The 11,762-nt window shown below is 43.0% G+C and overlaps 1 protein-coding gene across 4 annotated transcripts in view; it reads left to right on the plus strand.

Moving 5' to 3' along the window:
- Positions 1 to 11,762, plus strand: part of LOC149323252 (PH and SEC7 domain-containing protein 3-like) — a 191,253-nt gene that overhangs the window by 118,377 nt on the left and 61,114 nt on the right. The gene's annotated exons all lie outside the window — the stretch shown is intronic.

Below are 11,762 nucleotides of genomic sequence, written 5' to 3' on the forward strand. Positions count from 1 at the left end.
GAGACTATTAGTTCTCATTAGTTAATGCTGCTTGATCTGACTCTGGGCTTCCTAGACCCTTGACTGCCTTTGAATCTTTTATCTTGGACCAGACTAACCCTCTGACACTCCTGACCTTGGACTAGACTGGTATTGCTCTCTGTAATCCTGAACCCTTTGGACTGGCTTGTGGCTTATTCTCTATGGAATTCGTTTGACATTGTTGCTGGAGGACTGCTTTTTGACAGCTTGGTGTGTTTACCTTTTGCCCAGCAGGCTCTTATCAGCCATGTGTGTGTGTGTTGGCAGCATTCCTGGACAATTGGGCAGATTCACAGTGTAGTATTTTAACCAACCACTCCTTCACTTAAGAATTCTCCTTTATACAAAATTAACTCCTGAGGATCAGTCTTTACAATTCATACTTGTTCAGTGAAGTTTCAGTTCTCCCTGCAATGTACCATTATTGCATATTCCCACCCTGCCTCTCAATTGAATTTATTTTTTCCCATTGAAAAAAACAACAATTATTTGGGAGTGGCTGTTTTACCTAAGCTGTCTTCTCCCCCTCCTTTGTCCCTTCCCCTGTTGCTTGCTTTTAGATGAAGCAAAGGAAAGTAAAGAATGTGAATGATGGAACCCAAATTCCAAGCTTTGGTCAATAAGCCATAAACAGTTTACAGAGTTTAATTGGCTCCTTCTTTACTGTTCGCTTCTACACTCTTCTAATCCTTTAATCGTCCCATAGCATCATGGTGCCTGGCAAATGCACAGTGACAGCAGAATCACATTGTACAAAAAACAATGAAAAACCATGCAGAAGAAGGTTCTCCGGTACCATGATCTTTATCTGTTCTACTGCTGCATATTTAGTTATGTACAGGAAGAAATCTGAAAACTGATCTGGCCAAGGCAGAGAAATAGGCATGGGACAAAGACTGATGGAAGGTGTGGTAGTTGAAAATGCACTCTTCCCTCTCTCCTTACAACCCCCTGAGATGTAGTCATAAAATAAACCCATGGGCAAAAAGGAGCCACAAAGTACAGAGGTAAATTTAATTATCATGTTATGGGCATGGGAAAACAGCTCTTGGTGTTGGGAAAATAGCCTCACTGGATTGAAATAAGGCATGCATTGTCTGAATAGTAGATAAGGATGTGCAAACAAATTGACATCAATAGCCACTTTTAGTGCAGCAAAGCATCTGCTTGAGTCTATCCACATACTCTGAGTTTTACCTCAGAGAGTCTTGAAAAACCACATATGTTTCATGAAATAACACAAGACTCTCTATTGAATCTGTTTTTTTTCCGTGGCTGTGAATAGGATGTGGCAGGCCTGCAAGAATAGAGAGGTTGCCATGCTCCTGGTGGGCCAGCTTACATGGTTAGCTGGATGTGTTTGAGGCTGGTGAATCACATGGGCATGGAGAAATGTATATTTCTACTTTAATTATGATTGGTATAAAGAAAATGATGCCATCAGTTCCCCACATGTCGCCTGTGGAGTCTAGGTTTTTTCAACAGGTGTCTGTGTAGCTACAGTGCAAAATCCTTCTGAAATGCCAGAGACTTTCAGAGCAGATCAAAGAAAAGAACAGTCAACAAATGTAGATATCTATATTCTTGTATATCCATCTGGAATCTAAAAAGCCCTGGCCAGTAACTGGTTTGTGAAGGCCCTTGGGAGAAAGGATGAAGGGTAATGAGTAGGTCCTTCCGGCTGTTAATAAGTCCAGCTGTCATGACCACCACTTGCTCCACACAGCTTCACTACCCTTGGCAAATGGGAGAACCAGTTGATATTTCATCATGGGCCAGATTTTGCCTTCATGGTTCACTCTTGTTTTGAAAAAAACATCACCATGGCCAGTTCTAGCCAAACTGAAAATAAAATGAGAATTGTTCTACCTCTGTCCATCACACTGTGACTGGATGGGAATGGAGTTGTGGACCCCTGCAATGTGATTTGCTTCTGGCCAACCCTGTTTTGCTATCATCAGCACAGCACATTGGTTTATATGGCCCAGCCAGGTTTACTTTCCAAAGACAGGAACAGGTTTTTATGCAGTTCTGTTATCTCCCGTGAAAGGAGAAATCCTCTTTTGTTTTGATGAAAATGACAGTTTTGAAGTTTGGTGGCTTGACATAAACATTTGAGGATTATCACTGATTTGAGTAATGTTTCTGTGCTGTAATTACTTTGTTGCTTGAATAGCTATAGGAATTGCAGGGTTCTATTCTGTTGTGCCAACATGAGATTAAGTATGTGCTTTTAACCCCTCACCCCTCCGGGAGGGTATATGCTCATGAACATGGGCAATGTGAAATTTTGCTTCAGTCCCCCAATTTCTAGAATTGCAGTTACTATAAAACATCAATCGAGCATTTAGACATCATCATCATCATCATCATCATCATCATCATCATCATCATCATCATGAGCCCTGGTGGCGCAGTGGTTAAATGCCTGTACTGCAGCCATTCACTCAAAACCACAAGGTTACGAGTTCAAGACCAGCAAAAGCACCCAAGCTCGACTCAGGCTTGCATCCTTCCGAGGTCGCTAAAATGAGTACCCAGACTGTTGGGGGCAAATTAGCTTACTTGCTAATTAGCTTACTTGCTAATTAGCTTACTTGCTGTTCACCGCTATGATATTCCCCACAGGAAGAAGGACAAATTTAACCTGTGCTGCCTGGAAGAACTTCCTGCTTGCATCGGACTCTTTCCCAGAAGGCCTGACCTGGCAATATTATTATTGTTTTCGTTATTATTGTTGTTATTGTTGACTTTTTATTGTAAACCCCTCAAACTCCTTTACCACCTCAGTTAGAGAGCCAGCTACACCTCTTTCTTTTCTCTGCGAACCCCATCCTTCCCATGGCTCGCCACATTTTTCCTAACCTGATCCCCATTCGGCCTCTCCCTGTCTCCCTGCTTCCCTTCCTCTGTTCCCTCTGGAACTGCCACTCTGCTGCCCCTAAAGCAACAGCAATCCATGACCTTTTTCTCTCCAAATCCCTTAATCTCCTTGCTCTCACTGAAACCTGGCTCCCAGCCCATGATACTACAACCTCTGCTGCCCTTTCTTTTGGTGGTCTCTCCTTCACCCACACAAGCCGTCCTGAGGGTCGAGGGGGAGGGGTTGGTATCTTGCTATCTAACTCCTGCCAGTATCAAGTTCTATCTTTTCCCCCCAGCTATCATTTCTCTTCCTTTGAGTTTCATCCTATCAGACTCTTTTCTCCTGTACAGCTCCGGGTCGCAGTTATTTATCGCCCTCCTGGCTCTGCTACCCAGTTCCTCTCAGACTTTGAATCATGGCTGACATTCTTTCTTTCAGATTCAATCCCCACTTTGATCCTAGGTGACTTCAATATTCACATTGATGATTCCAATAACCCTACAACATCTCGCTTTAACTCTCTGCTAGCTTCTTTTGGCCTCCAGCCACACTCCAATGCTTCAACTCATTCTCTTGGTCACTGTCTTGACCTGGTTCTTGCTGCAAACTGCGCCATTTCTGACTACCTGGCACTTGACTTTCCACTATCTGACCATCATTTAATCTCCTTTGCTCTCACTTATACTCCACCGCCTCGTCATACTGTTCAACGCCATTTTTGTGATCTTCAATCTGTTGACTCTAACCATCTTGGTCTGACCCTGGATTCTTCTCTCTCTTCCCTAAATCTTGGGGATTCTGCTGATTCAGCTATGTCTTTATTTAACTCCACTCTTTCCTCAACTCTTGACCATTTTGCCCCTGTCTCTGTACGCACTTCTTCCTCTAAGACTAGACCTCAGCCCTGGCTTACCCCCAACATTAAGTTTCTCCGGTCCTGCTCTAGAGCGGCCGAACGTCTTTGGAGAAAGTCCAAAGAGTGGGCTGATTTTATCCATTTCAAATTTGTTCTTTCTTCCTTCTCATGGGCCCTCTCTATGGCTAAACAGAATTATTACAAATCATTGATCTCCGCCAATGAGAGGTGCCCGCAGCGTTTGTTCTCCACCTTCAACACTTTGCTTAAACCTCCCTCTCCTCCTGTCTCTTCATCATTCTCTCCTAATGACTTTGCTAATTATTTCATCTCTAAGATTTCCATTATTTGCTCTGAGATAGTCCCCCCCGATTCTTCTTCTGCTCTCAATCTTCTATCACCCTCGCCTGACAAATTTTCTGTGTTTCCTCCTGCCTCTTTGGATGAACTCTCTTCACTTCTGAACTCTTCCAAACCTGCAACTTGCTCCCTTGATCCAATTCCTACTCGTCTTCTAATCTCTATAGCTCCCTCCTTTCTGCCCTCGCTTCTCCATATCTTCAATCTCTCTCTCTCTACAGGCTCCTTCCCCTCGGACTTCAAACATGCTCTCATTTCCCCAATTCTGAAAAAACCTTCTCTTGACCCCTCCTCCTTGTCTAGCTGTCGTCCGATTTCTCTTCTTCCCTTTCTTTCTAAGGTTTTGGAACGGGTTGTCTATTCGCGCTGTCTTGAGTTTCTTGAAGCCAATTCCATCCTCGATCCCTTTCAGTCTGGCTTCCGCCCAAGGCATTCTACAAAGACAGCTCTCACCAAGATCTCGAATGACCTTTTACAGGCCAAGGCTAATGGCCTTTACTCTGTTCTCATCCTTCTTGATCTGTCTGCAGCCTTTGACACCGTTGATCACTGTCTTCTAGCTGATATACTCCCTGACCTTGGGTTCTCAGACTCTGTTCTTGACTGGTTTAGATCTTACTTGTCTGGCAGATCCTTTGCAGCGGTTGCAGGAGGTCAGACTTCATCTCCTGTTCCCTTATCTGTTGGAGTTCCCCAGGGCTCTGTTCTGGGTCCCCTTCTGTTTTCTCTCTACACACTGTCCTTAGGAAAACTCATCAGCTCTTTTGGCTTTTCCTACCATCTGTATGCCGATGACACCCAGCTGTATCTTTCCACCCCTGACCTTTCTCCAAGGCTTGAACAGCAAGTTTCGTCCTGCCTCACAGCTGTCTCGCAGTGGATGTGCTATCGGCGTTTGAAGCTCAACATGTCCAAGACAGAGCTTCTTGTCTTTCCTCCTAAGCCCACCCTTCAACACTCCTTTTCTGTCTCTGTGGACAACATTTCTATTCAACCAGTCCGGCAAGCCCGCAGTCTTGGTTTTATCTTTGACTCTTCTCTGTCATGTATCCCTCAGATCCAGACCACAGCCAAGGCTTGTAGATTCTTTTTGTACAATATTGCCAAAATCCGACCATATCTCTCCGCCTCTGCTGCCAAGATCCTGGTCCATGCCCTAGTGGTCTCACGACTTGATTACTGTAATGTCCTCCTGGCTGGGCTTCCTCTTTCTCACCTACGTCCTTTAATCTCTGTTCAGCATTCAGCTGCACGCATTATCACTTCCACCCACCGCTCTGACCACATCTCTCCTGTGTTGGCATCCCTTCACTGGCTCCCCCTCCCTTTCTGCATTCAGTATAAGCTCCTGCTGTCCACGTTTAAAGCCCTCCATGGACTGGCCCCTCCCTACTTATCAGACCTTCTTTCTCCTCACCTTTCCACTCGGGCCCTCCGTTCTGGTAGTCAAGGCCTGCTGTCCCAGCCCAGGATTTCCTCTGCCCCATCCCGGATTCGCCCCTTTTCACTCGCTGCCCCTCACTCCTGGAACCTTCTTCCCCCACAAGCAAGAGCCATCACTTCTTTAACCAGCTTCAAAACGGAGTTGAAAACCATCCTGTTCAGAGAAGCCTTCCCAGGCATTGCATAATTGTCGCTTACTATTTGATGTTCTTGTGGTGCCTGTTTATTGAACCATTTCCTGTATTGCTATGTACTGTATATGTTTTATCCTACTTGAGAGTATGTATTTTCCCTGGAAAATGATTAACCATTCATTATGAAGCCTCACCCTCCCTCCAGTCCATCTCCCTTGGTCCAGGCCTTGGAGGTAGAGAGGAACTGCTGGACCTCTTACCCTTTCCCTCCACCACTCCCTTCTCCTTCTGTGTCTTGTCTTTTTAGATTGTAAGCCCGAGGGCAGGGAACCGTCTAACTAAAAGGATTGCATGTACAGCGCTGTGTAAATTTACAGCGCTTCATAAATAAAGGTTAATAATCAGTAATTTATTTCAATCAATCAGTAATTTAAAAGGTTAATAATAATAATAATAGCGGTATATAAATAAAACAAATTATTATTATTATTATTATTATTTACTTCATTGAAGATGCTGTAGCCCCATCCATTTGTCTTGTCTTTTAATGAATCATTTTAATTAGTTAAATTGTTTAATTGATGTTTTAGGGGAGGGAGGGAATAACTGGGATATTGAGTTTTGTATAGATTCCTTTTAATTGTAAGCCGCTTTGATTGTCATTCGAAATAAAGTAAAAATAAAGCTGATTATTATTATTATTATTATTATTATTATTATTATTTAGAAATATAGGTTAGGCACCCAAAGAAAAGGGGCAGGCAAAGTTTCCAGGGAAATACAGACACAGCAAAGGCGAAAGTTCTAGATGTGAATGGTTTTCAGTATCTCACACTTTGCAGTGCTAGAAATTTGGAGACTGGAGGGGCATTTCATTTGGGAAGAAGACTTCTTATTGGGGGCAGTGTCTCCATTTTGCACTCCCCTGGAGCAATATCCCGATCCAGCCACAAGTCCATCTATTATCTCTAGCAACTGTCAGCCAGATATTTCAATGTGGTGTATCACCCCGTTATGACAGGGATTGTCACCCTTGTTGTTCGTCTCTCTGTCTTTCGTTTTTGACTAATGATTCTGAATTTGGAGATTCCAAATTTAGCTACCATGACTAACAAGTATTGATAGTTCTTGAACCAAAGTATGTTCATTTAACCATTAGAGAAGCTGTGCTTCCAAATCCGGGTGGAATAACACCATCGATAATTAACATCACCTCTCTTGACATAGTTTATTTCCATTGCCAAATGTGGAAAATAATGACCTCAGGGCTTTCCGTGTAAGCAGCAGGAAAAAGATAACACCTGTTCTTTCCCTTTTCCTGCAGTTGGCACATAGGTATATTTTGTTTGTACCTGTCACAGTAAGTCTGTGATGGGCAACTGGTTTGTATTTGCCCAGAGAAATTGGAATGGGAATATAGACTGAGAGTTTTCTTTTGCTGTAAAGATTAAAGGTGATGGGAGCATTGTAGTTCCATCGAGAATGTGTAATCCTATTTCTAATAAAAGCCTTCTATGATTCCCAGAGCTATTACAGGAATACTGAGCTTGCCACTGCCATAAATGCTTGGCAAGTCTCATTTATACCAATTGAGCTTCAGCATTATTCTGTTCCGTTCCATTCTGAAAAAAAGTCAATATAGCAAAGAGGTATTTCGGGGTATGTACAGAATTTTCATGTATTTCTCTTGCCTTACTATAATCAACATCTGTTTGTCTGAGGAAGGCATGGCAAATAGTCTGAAATTTAGGATTTCTATGCTGAATAAGATCCCAGGAGCTGTTTATTAGAAATTAAATGAAAGACAGGTGATGGCAGGGGAAGGGGGATTTAGGAATAATCTAGATATATCAGAGGATGGAGCACGGAAGAAGAAAGAAGTGGAGGTAGTGGTCTTAGGAAAGGATGGGGGTATGGTAGGAGACACAGGATGTTGGGGCAAATGCCTAGGAACTGGAACATCTGGATCCTATTGGGAAGGCATGTGTTTATATGTATAGGAGTTGATGTGTGTATTTGGCTGGGGAGAATTGGACATCCAATTTTGGGTGAGTGGAATCTAAAATGAGATGCAGCAAGTTGGGATTTGAGAGAGAGAGAGAGGAGGGGGAGTGAATAAAACCCAAAGGAAAATCTCGATTTTACCCTGCACTTAGCAATTCTTAACATTTGTTTGGAAAGCTCAAAAGAGAAGAAATAAAAATCCCTTGATGGAATTCTCAACGTTTACAGTTGGCTAAGCTCCAGTCAGGAACAGCTGGGCAGATGAAGTTAAGGCAGTCTCTTGATCTCTACTGAGAGAGAGTTTATTGTGCTCCATGCCCTCTTTTACCAAGAACAGAGAAACAAATGCCCATCTATGGGACCAAGGAAGAAAAGCAGACCGCTGAGTGAGAGAGCACAAGCAACCCCCAGAGTCCCTCCTCCCAGTGCTGACTTTACACATTACTCTCTTGAGTATGTGCCACCTTCTGGCGTTCATAGCAAGGTCCAGCAATTCTTCCTGGGAGCCTGATTTGATCGCCAATTCACAAACATTTAAGAAGGTGGGTCTTCTTTTCTGTGCCATACAAAAATAAACAATGTTGTGTTCTGCCCTTTCTCTGTGGCTCTGTTTCTCTCTTTTTGTCAGAGCACTGGGCAGAGATACAGTGAACCCTCTGAACTATGGCAGAAATAGCACCATGAGGGATTCTGTTCTTCAGGCTGTAAAAAGAACATTTCATTGACCTCTCACTTTTGCCTCTCTAGGAAGGTGAATTCTTTCTAACAGATGGCACCATCACAGTGACTGAAGAAGACTTTTCATCCTTTTCAGACATCTCACCCAAGGATATCTCTGTAGTTGTAATATAAGTAACCTCATATGTTCCTTAAGTATTCAGTTCTGCATCGACAAATAATTTAATTCATCTTAACAACATTTTTTAAGGATAAAAAAACACCCATTGACATACATATCTGCCTTACAAATGGCTAGATGGACTCTTCTGGTGTTTGTTTTCTGGTTAATACTCCTTTCCCATACCTTTTGAACCAGTTCAACTCTTCTCTTTGTGATATATTGCCAAAGGCTCACCTCTGCTACTTGACTGATTCCATTTAGTAGACTTTCTTGTATTCATATTTGTAGCTGGAAGGCTTAGTGATCTAAGCCAGATGTCCTCTCTCTTTCTCTTATAGCCTTCCCAATCTGTTTTGGACTATACATTTTAGAATTCCTGGCCATGCTGGCTGTTGGTTCTGGAAGCTGAAATACAAAACAACTGGTAGAAAATATTATATTAGGGAAAGCTTCTACCTCTCTCTCTCTCTCGTTCTCTCCCCTTCCCAATGGATGGATGGATGGATGGATGGATAGAATAAAGGATAGATATAAACAATATTTATCTGAATATTTTCTCTCATGTTGGATTTGATTTGCATATGTTACTTGAAAAGCTGCAACCCCCAATTTGTTCAACATTAACAATGTGAAGCAGGAGCTATGGGGATGAGGGCTGGAAGGGAAAAGGTTCACTAACCCAAGGGTGCTTACATAATTAGATGGTGTTCCCCCCCCCCTTTTTTTTTTTGGCCAGGCACCATCCCTGATAATATAGTCGCTCCTTATCCACTGATTGTGCATCAACGGATTCCTCTAAAACACACACACATGAATATATATATAAAGCAAACCTTGACTTTGTCATTTCAGTTATGAATGTGTGTGAGTGCCTTGGAGGATTATCAGACAAGGGACGTCACATCCCTATCCCGTCATGTTCCCATCCTTCCGACATGATCGTGTGAAAGACTTGCAGATGGGATTTGTGTTTATCCCATCCCGGAAGTGCAAATGTTGGTGATCACATGAAAGGCTTTCAGTTGAAGTCACACAGATCCTGTCATTATCCCACCATTAACCTGTCAATAAAGGGACATTGGATGGCATTTTGCATTAACGGAAGTTGGCGTTAATGCAGTGCCGTTTTAATTACAGGTTAATGGTGGGATCGGCACTACGATTTGACAGCCTTTCACACCAACACAGTCACAGATGGGTGAAGGACAGGGTGAAGACGGGGAATTGATCCTGTCGATATCCCATCCCGTGTGAAAATCTCCATAGTCAAGTCATATCCCCGTCACACACACACACCTCCAACCTGGAATTTTAACTTCCAGACACCCAGAGAAAGGGATTAAAGGCTGAATAATTATAATTATCCTAAGGCATCCTAACAATGTCCACAAGACAAAATAAGAACAGTGATTTCTTGGTAGAGTGCACCCCTGGTATCTGCTGGGGTTTGGCTCCATGACTCCTGTGGATACCAAAATCTGTGGACACCAGTCAAGTCCCATTATGTACAGCAATGTAATAAAATCGTGTCTCTCATAAAGTGGGCCCTTGATATCTGCTGGAATTTGGTTCCAGGACTCCCAGTGGATACCAAAATCCATGGATGCCCAGGTCCTATTAAATGCAGTGGCATAGCAAAATGGTGTCCCTTATATAGAATGGCAAAATAAAGGTTTGCTTTTGGAATTTGTGTGTGTGTGTGTGTGTGTGTGTGTGTGTGAATATTTTCAATCTGCAGATAAAGAATCTGTGGATATGGAGTTCCGACGGTATAAAATGGCAAAATGAAGGTTTGCTTTTTGGAGTTTTTTGAAGGGAATATTTTCAAGCCACGGATGGTTGAATCCGTGGATGCAGACTCGATGGATATGGAGGGCCAATAGTATGATCAGGGCTGGTGCCTGGCAAAGTGGAGGAAACCATGTGAGCATGTGCCCTTTCTGGAGTTTGTAACTATGTTCCTGAACACCCGTGGTTCAACTTTCCTCCTTTCCTTACTTCGACGGGCACTACCAGCTGACACTCCCTTCTGTGTGCCAGGCATACTAGAGATCCTTATCATCTGAGCTTGGTTGCTATGGTTACATGCAATCTGCTGTGTTCTGGGTCTCCGGGAGCTAGAAATGATGCAGAAACGGGTGGGTGGTGGTAGTGGGGGGACACCGTAGCTTTTAGGTAAACATCACCTTTACCTTATATGGACTTATCCCGTCTGCCGTTGGAAGCTCTGATTGGACAAAGCCCATTCCTCCTCCTGTGCAGGGGTTTACAAGTTGCTTTGCTTGGCAAAACAGAGCAAGAATTGGGCTCGGTGTGCCTGGTGTATTTGTCCTTTTGCACACACTTATGCTGATTTGAAGGCGGAACCAACTGCAGTTTAACGTCTCTTCCTTTTCATAGAGTCAGTCGGGGGGGGGGGAATCCTTCCCATTCATATAAGGGTGGGGACAGTGCAGCTTGGTTGTCAGGTGAAATGTTATTGCATTGCCTGACCTTGTGCCTTAGTTAATGAATCTGAAAAATGAGAATGAGCATGTATAATTAATTTACCAGTGTAGTCTTTTACAGCCTGTCTCCCTTCTTCCCTCCCTCTCTCTCAGTTCTAAATCTGCAAGCCTGTGCATAGTGTACCTGTGAGTAAATCCCACTGAACTCAGTGCAACTTAAATGCTAGATCTGATGGTGGTGATTTTTCTTACACAGAATTTTACCTCTGTTACCTTACTGCACTGTAGAAAGAATGCAATTTGCCACCACTTTAACTACCACAGCTTCAACCAAAAAAAATCCAGGGATTTGTAGTTTTGCGAGGCATCAGCACTCTTTGGCAGAGAAGGTTAAAGACCTTGTAAAACTAGAAATCCCAGGATTCCATGGGATGCAGCTACGGTATTTAAAGTGGTGTCAAACTGCTTTATTTCTATAGTGTAGATGCACCCATTTACAATCTCTCTTTGGAAGAAGAGAGTAGTTACAAGTATGCAACAGGGGAAGAATGGCTTTGCTTATATTTCCAAGGGAGGTAGCCATTCTGCTCTGTTGCAGCAAAAACAACAAAAGCCTGTGATCTCTTTAAGATTAACACTTCTATTGTGGGATGAGCTGTTGTGGATTGTGGCACACATGCTGCATCTGATCAAACAGGCTGGATAGCCCACAGAAGGTCATTTTACACTACATTGGTTTAAATCTCAAAGGTACCATGGGATTCTTTAGTCGTTTTGCCTTGCCTTAGGA

This window comes from Sceloporus occidentalis, unplaced genomic scaffold, assembly GCF_023333645.1.
Source record: "Sceloporus occidentalis isolate IW3139 unplaced genomic scaffold, rSceOcc1.0.p SCAF_1, whole genome shotgun sequence".
NCBI classification, from domain to species: Eukaryota; Metazoa; Chordata; class Lepidosauria; order Squamata; family Phrynosomatidae; genus Sceloporus; species Sceloporus occidentalis.